The sequence below is a fragment of the Danio rerio genome, chromosome 19, assembly GCF_049306965.1.
Source record: "Danio rerio strain Tuebingen ecotype United States chromosome 19, GRCz12tu, whole genome shotgun sequence".
NCBI classification, from domain to species: domain Eukaryota; kingdom Metazoa; phylum Chordata; class Actinopteri; order Cypriniformes; family Danionidae; genus Danio; species Danio rerio.
Window position 1 is genome coordinate 20657790 of NC_133194.1, and position 12778 is coordinate 20670567.

Below are 12778 nucleotides of genomic sequence, written 5' to 3' on the forward strand. Positions count from 1 at the left end.
TTTGTAATATTGTCCCTCACTGGTAAAATAACCAGCCTTTGTATTTAATATATTTGTAAATTGTCTATTCAGTTTGAGGCAAGCTAAACAACCTGTTTTGCTTATTAAATGCATGTATGAAATCCTTAGTTTTCACGGAGAAACAAATCATCCATCCACACAGTTTTGTATAGGACCTGTTTGAACAAAATATACACTTCATCATAGCCTATAGGAAAATATATCTGTTTGGAACCAATTTTGTTTTGTATAATTAAGATTATTAAAAATATATTAAAAATAAAAAGGAAGAATAACATTTAAGGTGAAACGCTTCAAAATAAGATCCACAATACATGCAGCGCCAAAACACAAACTGGTTTGTTTGTTTAATAAAATAATAATATGAAATTAAAGTGAAATATTTATAATTCCTATCCATTATAATTGTATTTACTCTAAACGACAAAATCATCCGTTGCGCCGGTCAGTTTCAGCTTTAATCAAGTGATTTAAATGTGCCAGAACAGCCTTTACAGACTATTCTATAAATGAGAATATTCACAGATTACCTCGGAATAAGAACTCGGTCTGTGAAGGATGCAGAACACTGAAACTCGTTGAGAATGGAGTTGCATGTTAGATGTTTTATATCCCTTTAGATATTGTAAATAGCCTAAGTTTTTATTGAGATTGTGTCATGTCTTTTCTTTGACGCACGCAATGAACAGCTCCGAAAAGGCGCCTTTATTTAGCCTGTAGCCTAAATAATAGTTTAGATTTTATAACATATAATGTTCCATTAGGCTACTTTAAATGTATAATGTTTTTTAATATTTATGGATTATATAAAATATATAGCTAGTTTATATAAATGCGCTTTGATCATTCAAACATCATAATGCGTTGCATATTCTTCTTATTCTTCATTAGGCTTGATCCGTAAATTGTGTATTTTATAAACTGATCGTTTATAAGGACTAAACTATTAATAACTGTAATTCCTCGAATGGAAAAGTCTTGATTAAAGAAATAAAGACAACTTAATTCGGCATATGCATATAGTGCCCTTATTTCTGCGCGCATCACGCGCTTTACCGAATTACCTTTTTTTTATTATTTTATGCAATAGTAAATGCATCTGGCAGCACCGAAAAGAACAAATGTCAAGTTTTTAGCGCAGCGCACAGACAGCTCGTCTGTTAGTCTGAACCAGGGGTTTTCAAACTATTCATTGCACATCTACTGATCCCATTGCATTTTATTTAGGATAAACCACGAAGCCTTTTTTAAAATATTCCGCAGCCTATATATATATAGGCTATATAATGGCAAAATAATAACAGCAACAAATAACAAAAAAAGACAGGCCTACTTTGGTGTTGCAATAAAATCTTAAAGAGAGTTTTCACAGGTTGCCTGCATACTCTCCAATACACCACTGAATTATAGTGTCATAATATTTAATAATTAAATAATTATAATTAAGAAAAACACCTGACCTCCATTTAATAAACACTTTATTTCCCATACTCTGTTAATTTGAAGTTTAAAGTTTAAGTTAAATAATTTAAGTTAAACTTAAATGATTTAAAAACTTAAAAAGACTTAAATTTAGTAATTTAAGACATTTTAAGTCATAAGTTTACATACATTGCAAGTTGCATTTAGAATGCCTATTCTGGTCTTAATAAGCTTTTTGCATCGTTTGCACACACAAATTAAGCAGTTTAGACGTATATTTAATGTTACTTTGAAATTACTTTTGATGCAATAAATAATCCTGAATAGTTGAAAGTGTTAATATATTCTTTAAATGTAGTTATTTTATAACTATGGAATTTATTACTAAACAAAGTGAATCATTATGAATTTGCAAAGAAATAATCCACTTTACCACTGTAAAACAATGCCCCACACTTACTAGAATATATGGAAATATATGTACACTCATATATATATATATAGTGTACATATTTTTCCATATTAACAACAAAGTTGTGCTTTTGTAAAATAGAAAGAAAAAGCAAGATGCGCTTCAGCCTCCGTGAAATAGCGCGTCACAGCAATGAACTGAAAATAAAACCCTTGAAATGCTGGCGATCTTAAATTTTTTCAGCCTACACTGACTGAGATTAATGCTGTACTATTTTATTAACAAATAATTAGAATGTTTTCTTTTCCTACAACACATTCATCATTACTTTTGCCTGTGCAAATTTTATGCGGGCGCTTAGCGCGAAGGCATCTATTTTCAGGTGCAAGATGCCACTTTGGGTGACACCGGCACTCTGCCACACCCGTGGCTATGTCCCTGCTACAATAATAATAACAGCAACAACAACACCACCACCACCACCACCACCACCACCAACAACAACAACAACAACAACAACAACAACAACAACAACAACAACAACAAAAAATAATAATAACAAAAATAATAATAAGACAGGCTTTTGACGTTGCAATAAAACAGTATTAATTATCTAATAAATAATTACAATAAGCTAAAGGCATATATTAAATTAAAATAGGAGAAAATCCAATAGAAACAAATGTTACCATTTATTATAGCCCCATGCAGGGTCCAATGTGTTCTTTACTCTGGCCCTTACAACCATTGAATAACTAAGTAAATAATAATAATAATAATAATAATAATAATAATAATAAATTATTATTTTATACAGAGTATTATTTAGGCCTAAAATAGCCCTAAAACAATCATGTAAACCAGGTGCTGCTCGGAAATGGCTATCTTTGCTCAGCATCAGGTGCACAGCAGCAAGAAGCTTGGCAGTGAATATGACCTTATTTTAATGACAAATGTCTATGAATACTGCTGATGTACGTTTTTATTTAATTGATACATACGCAATGAATGTAAGCCTGCTAACTGTGTGTGGTTCAAATGATAGAATATGTAAACTTAGTTTATATATAATTAATAATAATTAAAAGCTTGCGTGCAAGGCTTTTATTTTGAGGACGACGCATGAGCGCAGATTTGGTTGACCAATTAGAGGAAAGTGGGCGTTTCAGCACCGCCTACATGTGTAAAATGAATTTTAAAGTCGTTTATCCGTTTTCCTACCCTAAACCAAAAAACGAAAATCCAGCCAAAACCTTGTTTTTTCGTTTTCTTGTGAGCAAAAGAAAAACGGAAAAACGGCCGTTTTCTCCATTTCCTTTATTCCATTTGAAAATGAAAAACAAATGAACAAAACGTACACAGACCGGCCCGGATAACACTCGCCGATGCCCTGTCGGAGCCGGAAGCGCCGGAGGGCAGCCGAGATCGGGCCGATTACTGCCTGCTATCTGGGATGGCACTGCAAAAGAAGAAAATCACAATGAAAATGAAAAAATGAACTCAGTCGCACGAATTTAACATGTTCTTCAAATATGCTTCATTCTTAGTTAATGATTTTCAAAGAATCATTTTCGCGAATCATGGATTTTGAATGCGTTGCCACAGCTTAGGCTTACGCTTCGCAAATTTTCGTTTTCTGTTTTGGCACAAACTTCTCGTGCTTAACAGCGATCTACTCTGATTGGCTAATGAGCTTTTGATGGACAGTTGCTCTCTGACCTGGAAGCACAGACGGTGACGTCAGTGGAGCGCATTTCAAAAAGTTGTTGCGGTGTGCAATACGTCGTGCTTTATGTTAAGTATTAATGTTAGTATTTTACCTACGGTCGGCTCTTTCTAAAGATGACCTCCCGGGAGAGCGGCATCATCTTCCACCTCATCTTGTCCTTCAGGGCAGCTTGAAGTAAGTTCGTGTTGCTAAAGTAACGTTTATCAATAACATCAATAAAAGTTTTATTCATGTACAGTGTGCAACAGTTCTGGCTTTATTTAACACTTTTATTGTTTAAATGTTGTGTTTAGAACTGTTATACATTTTTGGTTTATTGTGTAAAAACGTTTAATGTATATCAAGATACAGTGTATAGATGTCAATATAAAATAGATATTGCCTTCTTTTCTTTTAATGCTACTTGGTCAGGACCAAACCCAACAAACACACAACGTTGCCTCAACGTAGCGACCTTCCTACAACGTTGTACCAACCTTGCAAAAAGGTTGAGGATTCAACGTTGTTGCTAAACGTTGTCACAACGATGTCATAAGGTTGCCATTTAAACATCACGAGGGCCGCATACTTTAGGTTGTGCTTAGGTGGCGTGGACAACCACTGTACAACATTTACTGGTCACAGCTGAATCAGTTTATATTTCAACAAGCCGTCATCTCATTCATCAACGACCGAGGAGACGTGAGTATTGTTTTATTTCTTCTTGCTAAATAAGATACGTAAATCGTGAATATTCAAACAAACCTACGATTTCGACAACAATCTGTTCCAACATTACACACACACACAAAAGCCGTAATGAAGTTGTTACGAGCGAGTAACATTTCAGCATTCCGTTCACGGACGGCGACAACATTAAAACCATTATGTTAAATCTCTCGATAAAACATTTCCTGATTATTTACCTACGCCTAGTCTTTAGTCAAATGGACAATAATGTTTTTGAAGTTCAGTTTTTTCCATATCCATCGTGATCAGTTAGTATGATACTTCATCACACAAGCCGACCCACTTTTTACAAAACACACAAAATAACTTTTAAATACAAAACACCTCTGTGCAGTTTGCGTCCCGGTAAAGGGACAGTTCACTCAAAAATGATATGTACTCACGAATTATTTGCCCTGTAAATAATAAGTGATTCCAAACCTTTAGGTTTCTTTATTCTATTGAACACTAAAGACTGTAAGCATTTGCTTTCATAGTAAGAAAACACTAATTAAATAGTTACCGTTTTCCAGCTTTACATCTTTATTGTTTAGCAGAAAAAAAAGCCAAATAAGTTTGGAACAAATAAAGGATGAGGCTAAAATGGCAGAATTGTCAGTTTTGGGTGAGCTATCCCTATAAGTTAAAGTATATAAGTTGATGTTCATATGCCTAATTAATATAGATATCAATAAAAAGGTCTGCTAGTCTAAATTTCTATTTTGATTGATCTTTTGATGTTTTATTTAAAACCCACTCTTTTCTTTGCTCAACAGGCTATTTTCACATGGAGGTAATCTTCTATTGATAATTTCTGGATTTTAATTATGTGTAAGTTGCATAAAACTCTATTGTTTAACCACTCACTCACTGTTGTTTTCAAATTACTCGTGTAATTTGTCTTTCAGAATGTTTTCAGCTGTTGAATTCACCTCAGATCAGTGTTGCTGTAATTCCTGATCTATGGAAAGAATAATTGAATGAGGTAAGAAGTATACTACTCTATTTACTTTCATAATAAATGTAGTTATGTTACCTAAAACAGCATGTTCGTAATGTGGAAAATAGATCATGCTTATGAAATATTACTTTATTATTTTGTACAGCTGTTATTGAAATGACACTAAGTTTAACATTCCATTTATAGCGAGCAACGCCACAACTACAGGACCTCTTCTTTCTCTTCTCATAATTTAAGTAAGTATTCGGAGACTAACTCTGACTTCTGTTAACTCAAACCTGTTTTCCCTGTATCTCTAAATTTATTTAATTGTATGTAATTTTGGTATATGATATATTATTAAAGCATTAAAATAAAGTAGGCTACATAATTACTCACTGGAGATTTTATATGTAATGAAATTAAAATAAATGTCTGAAACTTCAATAACTTGTTAGTCATAGTCGTTTCCATCTGTCCTCTCTTGTTCACTGCCTATTTTGACTTGTGTCTGCTGTGGATCTCTGAAGCTGGATTATCTGTTGAATTTGTTTTTTTCCTCTGACAGCTTTCTCCATACCAACAACTATGCCTGGTCTTCAGCTGCGCTCCCCGGTCTGCTGTATTCTCCAGTCCAGAGCTTCACTTCCCAGTGTCTGAATTTTAATTTATATATTTATATATATATATATATATATATATATATATATATATATATATATATATATATATATATATATATTTACATTTTAATGATTTCTTGTTTACTTTTCTTGTTTGTTTACCCTTTAGTTTAATTATATATATATATATATATATATATATATATATATATATATATATATATATATATATATATATATATATATATATATATATATATATATATATATAATCTAAACTTTATACTGTTTGTTTATAATTAGATGTGTACTGTATGTATTAAATGTTGTGAAATATATAATAAAAAGTTTGATTATATTCATTTTTGTGTTATTTTTACACTTTAAAGTTTACACATGCAGTTGTTAAATTAAATAGGAAAAATAAATGAACAATATTTCATATTAAGCAATACTGGAAAAGAATTGCTGCTTATCCTGTATTATAGGCAGTATTGATAAACTGCCACAAAAAATCTTAATACAAGTAGTAAGAACGCCGCCTCGCGGTTGCTGAATGTCACACGACAACGTGGCTACAGCCTTCTCACGTCTTACATTTCTACGTTGTGACAATGTAGCTAGCACGTAAGCGGCAACGTTGCCTTTGAAAAAATACAACGTTGTGCAGACATCGCTACAACGTAAATGTGTTTGTTGGGAAGGATATGGAGAAAACTGAACTTGAAAAACATTATTGTCCATTTGACTAAAGACAAGGCGTAGGTAAATAATCAGGAAATGTTTTATCGAGAGATTTAACATAATGATTTTAATGTTGTTGCCGTCCGTTAAAGGATTGCCGAAATGTTACTCGCTCGTAATAATTACGGCTTTTGTGTGTGTGTGTAATGTTGGAACAGATTGTTGTCGAAATCGTAGGTTTGTTTGAATATTCACGATTTACGTATCTTATTTAGCAAGAAGAAATAAAGCAATACTCACGTCTCCTCGGTCGTTGATGAATGAGACGACGGCTTGTTGAAATATAAACTGATTCAGCTGTGACCAGTAAATGTTGAACAGTGGTCGTCCACGCCACCTAAGCACAACCTAAAGCATGCGACCCTCATGATGTTTAAATGGCAACCTTATGACATCGTTGTGACAACCTTTAGCAACAACGTAGAATCCTCAACCTTTTTACAATGTTGGTACAACGTTGTAGGAAGGTCGCTACGTTGAGGCAACGTTGTGTGTTTGTTGGGTTCGTGATCAGTTAGTATGATACTTCATCACACGAGCCGAACCACTTTTTACAAAACACACAAAATAACTTTTAAAAACAAAACATCTCTGTGCAGATTGCGTCCCGTTAAAGGAACAGTTCACTCAAAAATGATATGTACTCACGAATTATTTGCCCTGTAAATAAGTGATTCCAAACCTTTAGGTTTCTTTATTCTGTTGAACACTAAAGACTGTAAGCATTTGCTTTCATAGTAGGAAAAGACTATGGAATTAAATAGTTACAGTTTTCCAGCTTTATTTAATATATCTTCTTTATTGTTTAGCAGAAAAAAAGCTAAATAAGTTTGCAACAAATAAAGGATGAGGCTCAAATGGCAGAATTGTCAGTTTTGGGTGAGCTATCCCTATAAGTTAAAGTATATAAATTAATGTTCATATGCCTAATTAATATAGATAGTAATTAAAAGGTCTGCTAGTCTAAATTTCTATTTTGATTGGTCTTTTGATGTTTTATTTAAAACCCACTCTTTTCTTTGCTCAACAGGCTATTTTTACATGGAGGTAATCTTCTATTGATAATTTCTGGATTTTAATTATGCGTAAGTTGCATAAAACTCTATTGTTTAATCACTCACTGTTGTTTTCAAATTACTCATGTAACTTGTCTTTCAGAATGTTTTCAGCTGTTGAATTCACCTCAGATCAGTGTTGCTGTAATTCCTGATCCATGGAAAGAAGAATTGGATGAGGTAAGAAGTATACTACTCTATTTACTATTAAATGTAGTTATGTTACCTAAAACAGCATGTCCATAATGTGGAAAATAGATCATGCTTATGAAAAATTACTTTATTATTTTGTACAGCTGTTATTGAAATGACACTAAGTTTAACATTCAATTTACAGCGAGCAACGCCACAACTACAGGGCCTGTTCTTTCTCTTCTCATAATTTAAGTAAGTATTCGGAGACTATGACTTCTGTTAACTCAAAACTGTTTTCACTTTATCTCTAAATTTATTTAATTGTATGTAATTTTGGTATATGATATATTATTAAAACATTAAAATAAAGTAGGCTACATAATTACTCTGGAGATTTTATATGTAATGAAATTACAATAAATGTCTGAAACTTCAATAACTTGCTAGTCATAGTCATTTCCTGTGTAGTGCTGTTGTGTCTTCTCATAATTTAAGTAAGTATTCGGAGACTATGACTTCTGTTAACTCAAAACTGTTTTCACTTTATCTCTAAATTTATTTAATTGTATGTAATTTTGGTATATGATATATTATTAAAACATTAAAATAAAGTAGGCTACATAATTACTCTGGAGATTTTATATGTAATGAAATTACAATAAATGTCTGAAACTTCAATAACTTGCTAGTCATAGTCATTTCCTGTGTAGTGCTGTTGTGTCAAGCTCTGATCTGTCCTCTCTTGTTCACTGCCTATTTTGACTTGTGTCTGCTGTGGATCTCTGAAGCTGGATTATCCGTTGAATTTGTTTCTTCCTCTGACTGCTTTCTCCATACCAACAACTACGACTGGTCTTCAGCTGTGCTCCCCGGTCTGCTGTATTCTCCAGTCCAGAGTTTCACTGCCCAGTGTTTGAATTTTAATTTATATATTTATTTATATATTAATTTACATTTTAATGATTTCTTGTTTACTTTTCTTGTTTGTTTACCCTTTAGTTTAATATATATATATATATATATATATATATATATATATATATATATATATATATATATATATATATATATATATATATATATATATAATCTAAACTTTATTTTATACTGTTTGCTTATAAGTAGATACTGTATGTGTGCTGTATGTAGGCCTATTAAATGTTGTGAAATATATAATAAAAAGTTTGATTATTAATTTGTGTGGCATTTTTACACTTTAAAGTTTACACATGCAGTTGTTAAATTAAATAGGAAAAATAAATGAACAATATTTCATATTAAGCAATACTGGAAAAGAATCGCTGCTTATCCTGTATTCTAGGCAGTATTGATAAACTGCCACAAAAAATATTAATACAAGTAGTAAGAACGCCGCCTCGCGGTTGCTGAATGTCGCACGACAACGTTGCTACAGCCTTCTCACGTCTTACATTTCTACGTTGTGACAATAGCCCCTTTCACACATACAGACCTTTCCGGAAAATTACCGGCAATTTTCCGGAAAGGTTGTATGTGTGAACAGGTCCTTTTTGAAAATACCGGTAAATTCGTTCTGGCTATTTTCCGGAAAGAGAAGTTGTAACATTACCGGCAATTTGCCGGAATGCTGCGCTGTGTGAACGCAGAAGGAAGATTTCCGGAATAAGCTCGTGCACGTCTAGAACGTGCTGACGTAAGACTTCTGCTTTAGCCAATCACAACAGTCAGACGCATTTACGTCCGCGCGGTTTGTGAGAATAAAAGCCTTTGAATATTTTTCCAGACACATTTAGCTGCTAGAAGTTAGTCAGATCACGTTTATATGTTCTTCTTAATGCCAACTGTGCAAATAATCATCGATAAGATGCTTATGATAAGCCGTTGTTTGTTTACCTTCAAGCTTTGCGTGTGCCAGTGAAACAGCCTGTGAGCGTCAGCACACGCACAAATTATGAACATCTCGACATGCGAATATGATCCAGTGAAAGTTGTTCACAATATTGATCATCAAAAGAGTTTGTAATTTAGTCAAATGTTTACAAACACAAGCGCAGCCGTTTAAAGCTCATTTGTGGTGAATGATGTCAGAATTTACCGGTATTTTGGAATGGATGTGTGAATGCTCTTTTCCGGAAAATTTCCGTAACGTCCTCGCCTGTGTGAACAGCGCTTTTTTCAATATACCGGTAAAGTCGTTCCGGAAATTTTCCGGATATTTACCGGTATCACTGTGTGAAAGGGGCTAATGTAGCGAGCACGTAAGCGGCAACGTTGCCTTTAAAAAAATACAACGTTGTGCGGACATCGCTACAACGTAAATGTGTTTGTTGGGTGTGTGATTCTAAACTAAGATTTAACCGACTTATCCGGTTTGTTTTGTTTTAGTTTAGATTGATGTTTTGTTAGATTAGTTTGAGTGTTTTGCCACCCGTGTATTTTTGAGTTTTGTAGTTTGATTAGTTTAGTTCGGGTGTCGTACACACTGAAGATCTCGGTTTTTGTTTGTGTTTCTTTTTGACGCCTAGTTTAGACATTAGATTTAAGGATTGTTTTGTTTTGTTAATTTCTTTGATTTGGCTTACACTCGTTCTTGTTTAAAGATAATAATTATAAATGTTTGTTTGTTTTTTTTTCTCCCCCATTTATTATTGTTACATGTTTCAATTCAATTATTGAGTAAAAGCTTTAAATGAGAGTAACTGAACCTTGCCTCATTATTGATCTGTCGTACACATTACACCTGTCTCGCTTAAATGTTACAGCATCCCACTTTAACATCATAAAACACGTAACAGTTTAGTTCACGGAGTGGTCTTATAACAAGTTCATGACCTGAATCAGGTGCGTTAAAAAAAAAAAAAAATACAAATTGTGCTGGGCTGTGTTTTCCAAAAGTATTACAAAACCAAGTTGATCATAGCTCCATTGGTAATTCTACTATCAACTTACAATGCTTTTGGGAAACGCAGCCCAGAGCAGTGGGCCCCCAAGACCTGAAATGAAAACCACTGCTTCAACATTTTTTACAAAAGTTATGCACCTCACCTGATCATTGCCACCTTCAAAAACAAAGTGGCTACGGCAAACTTCTTTGTTCTTCTCCATGATATCCACTAGACGGTAAAGTTGGAGACCCTCACGGAGCTGTTGAAGCATACGAGTCCGTCGAGCAGCAGCATTCATTGCAATTGCTCTTTATAGAACAGAAACAAACATTGTTTTACAATCTCATTATTAAACTCACATTGTTTAGAATATAGACTTAAGGAATGCATAACATGATACCTCTTTATATTCTCCTTGTTTTGCTCATTTATAGGGCCAGTGTAGCCACAGCTCATTATTTGTTCACTGTATTTCGACAGGTCTGAAGTCTCCTCGATCTAGACAGAATTGAAGATTTTCTTGAAACATTTATAAAAGGTACATGGCAATAGAAATAAACTACAGAATTACAAATTGTTTTCAGATATACCAATTTAATCAGTGGTGAAAATTCCATGTTATTATCCCATTATTATTATTATTATTATTAATAAATTCCTTGTTATTATGTTATTAGTATCATTATCCACCTTGATGTTTTCAAGGTTTCCACTTAGAAGGTAATTGTAACACCATTCCTGTAAATATTGTGGAGCTGGACCACCTTGCGCGAGACTTACGGCAAATATTTCCCCAGCAACTCTATAACAATAACAAGAAAATTGTGAAATACAATTTCTACAGTCAGCAAGTACATTTTCAACTCATTGTAGGAGCCATTTCTATTCTTTGTTATTTGTGTTGTATGGCACTAGAGAGTGTAATACAACAGCTAAGTTAAGATAATGTTAAAAAAACACCTTTATTATTTATCTACAGAAAAAAGTACTTAAACTTTGCAGACAAACAGGACACTTTGCCTGTGTTGATTAAAAAGCATGTAATGATGTAAAATACACATTAAAAGAAGTAAGAATAATGTCAACCCAAGCAACTAGGTGATTACCTTTTCTTCAGTAGCAGGAGATAAATCGGGTGAATCAGGAGGTAGATTGGACAGCTAGAAATAGACAAAACATTTGACATATTTCCACATGAATCTTACAGAATACTCATTAGGTTTATTTAAACAATTTATCTTACCTCTGGTTCTGAGTCTGAAAGTGTCTCATATTCAGCAGTGTTGCATTCCTTTACGTGCAGAGCAAGAATCTGTAGTAGCATAGATTTGAAGCATTTCTTACATTCAGCTTTAGGCATCTGAGAGAACTCTTGGGCATCAGATAAGCTTTCTGTAAGCTTTAGAATTTATATGCAATCATTCAGTGCCTACCTGGAAAAGTGACTTGTCCTTGGTCCTGACCAAGTAGCATTAAAAGAAAAGAAGGCAGTATCTATTTTATATTGACATCTATACACTGTATCTTGATATAAATTAAACGTTTTTACACAATAAACCAAAAATTTATAACGTTTCTAAACACAACATTTAAACAATAAAAGTGTTAAATAAAGCCAGAACTGTTGCACACTGTACATGAATAAAACTTTTATTGATGTTATTGATAAACGTTACTTTAGCAACACAAACTTACTTCAAGCTGCCCTGAGGGACAAGATGAGGTGGAATATGATGCCGCCCCATGTCTCTCCCGGGAGGTCATCTTTAGAAAGAGCCGACCGTAGGTAAAATACTAATATTAATAATTAACATAAAGCACGACGTATAGAGTGGAGGAACTATGACGTCACTTTGTAGGCTAATCGGCTGCTAGCATAAAACTGGTTCCCTCGTGAAAATCCCTATAGGATTTTCCCATAGGTTTTTTGAAGACTGTGAATAATAAGCCCCTCTTGAAAAATATCTAGTAAAATGTTTTTTACTGTCATCATGGCAACAATAAAATAAATCAGTTATTAGAGATAAGTTATTAAAACTATTATGTTTAGAAATGCGTTGAAAAAAATCTGCTCTCTGTTAAACAAAAATCTAATAATTCTGACTTCAACTATATATATATATTA

At 33.3% G+C, this 12778-nt stretch overlaps 2 long non-coding RNA genes across 8 annotated transcripts; both read left to right on the top strand.

Annotated features, from left to right (window-relative positions):
* The first annotated feature begins 4101 nt into the window (after positions 1-4101).
* On the top strand, positions 4102-5885 carry LOC101885945 (uncharacterized). Of its 2 annotated transcripts, none has more exons than XR_011007557.2 (5): positions 4102-4265; positions 5069-5123; positions 5201-5277; positions 5440-5489; positions 5801-5885. It is a non-coding gene; the product is annotated as an uncharacterized lncRNA (long non-coding RNA). The 2 variants fall into 2 exon arrangements; XR_011007556.2 differs by having other exon boundaries at positions 5069-5085.
* A 1240-nt stretch (positions 5886-7125) lies between these two features.
* LOC137488497 (uncharacterized) lies at positions 7126-8723 on the top strand. Of its 6 annotated transcripts, none has more exons than XR_012394764.1 (5): positions 7126-7478; positions 7630-7684; positions 7769-7834; positions 7992-8041; positions 8578-8723. It is a non-coding gene; the product is annotated as an uncharacterized lncRNA (long non-coding RNA). The 6 variants fall into 6 exon arrangements; XR_011007555.2 differs by having other exon boundaries at positions 7758-7834; positions 8578-8721; XR_012394765.1 differs by having other exon boundaries at positions 7630-7646; positions 7758-7834; positions 8578-8721.
* Positions 8724-12778: the final 4055 nt, after the last annotated feature.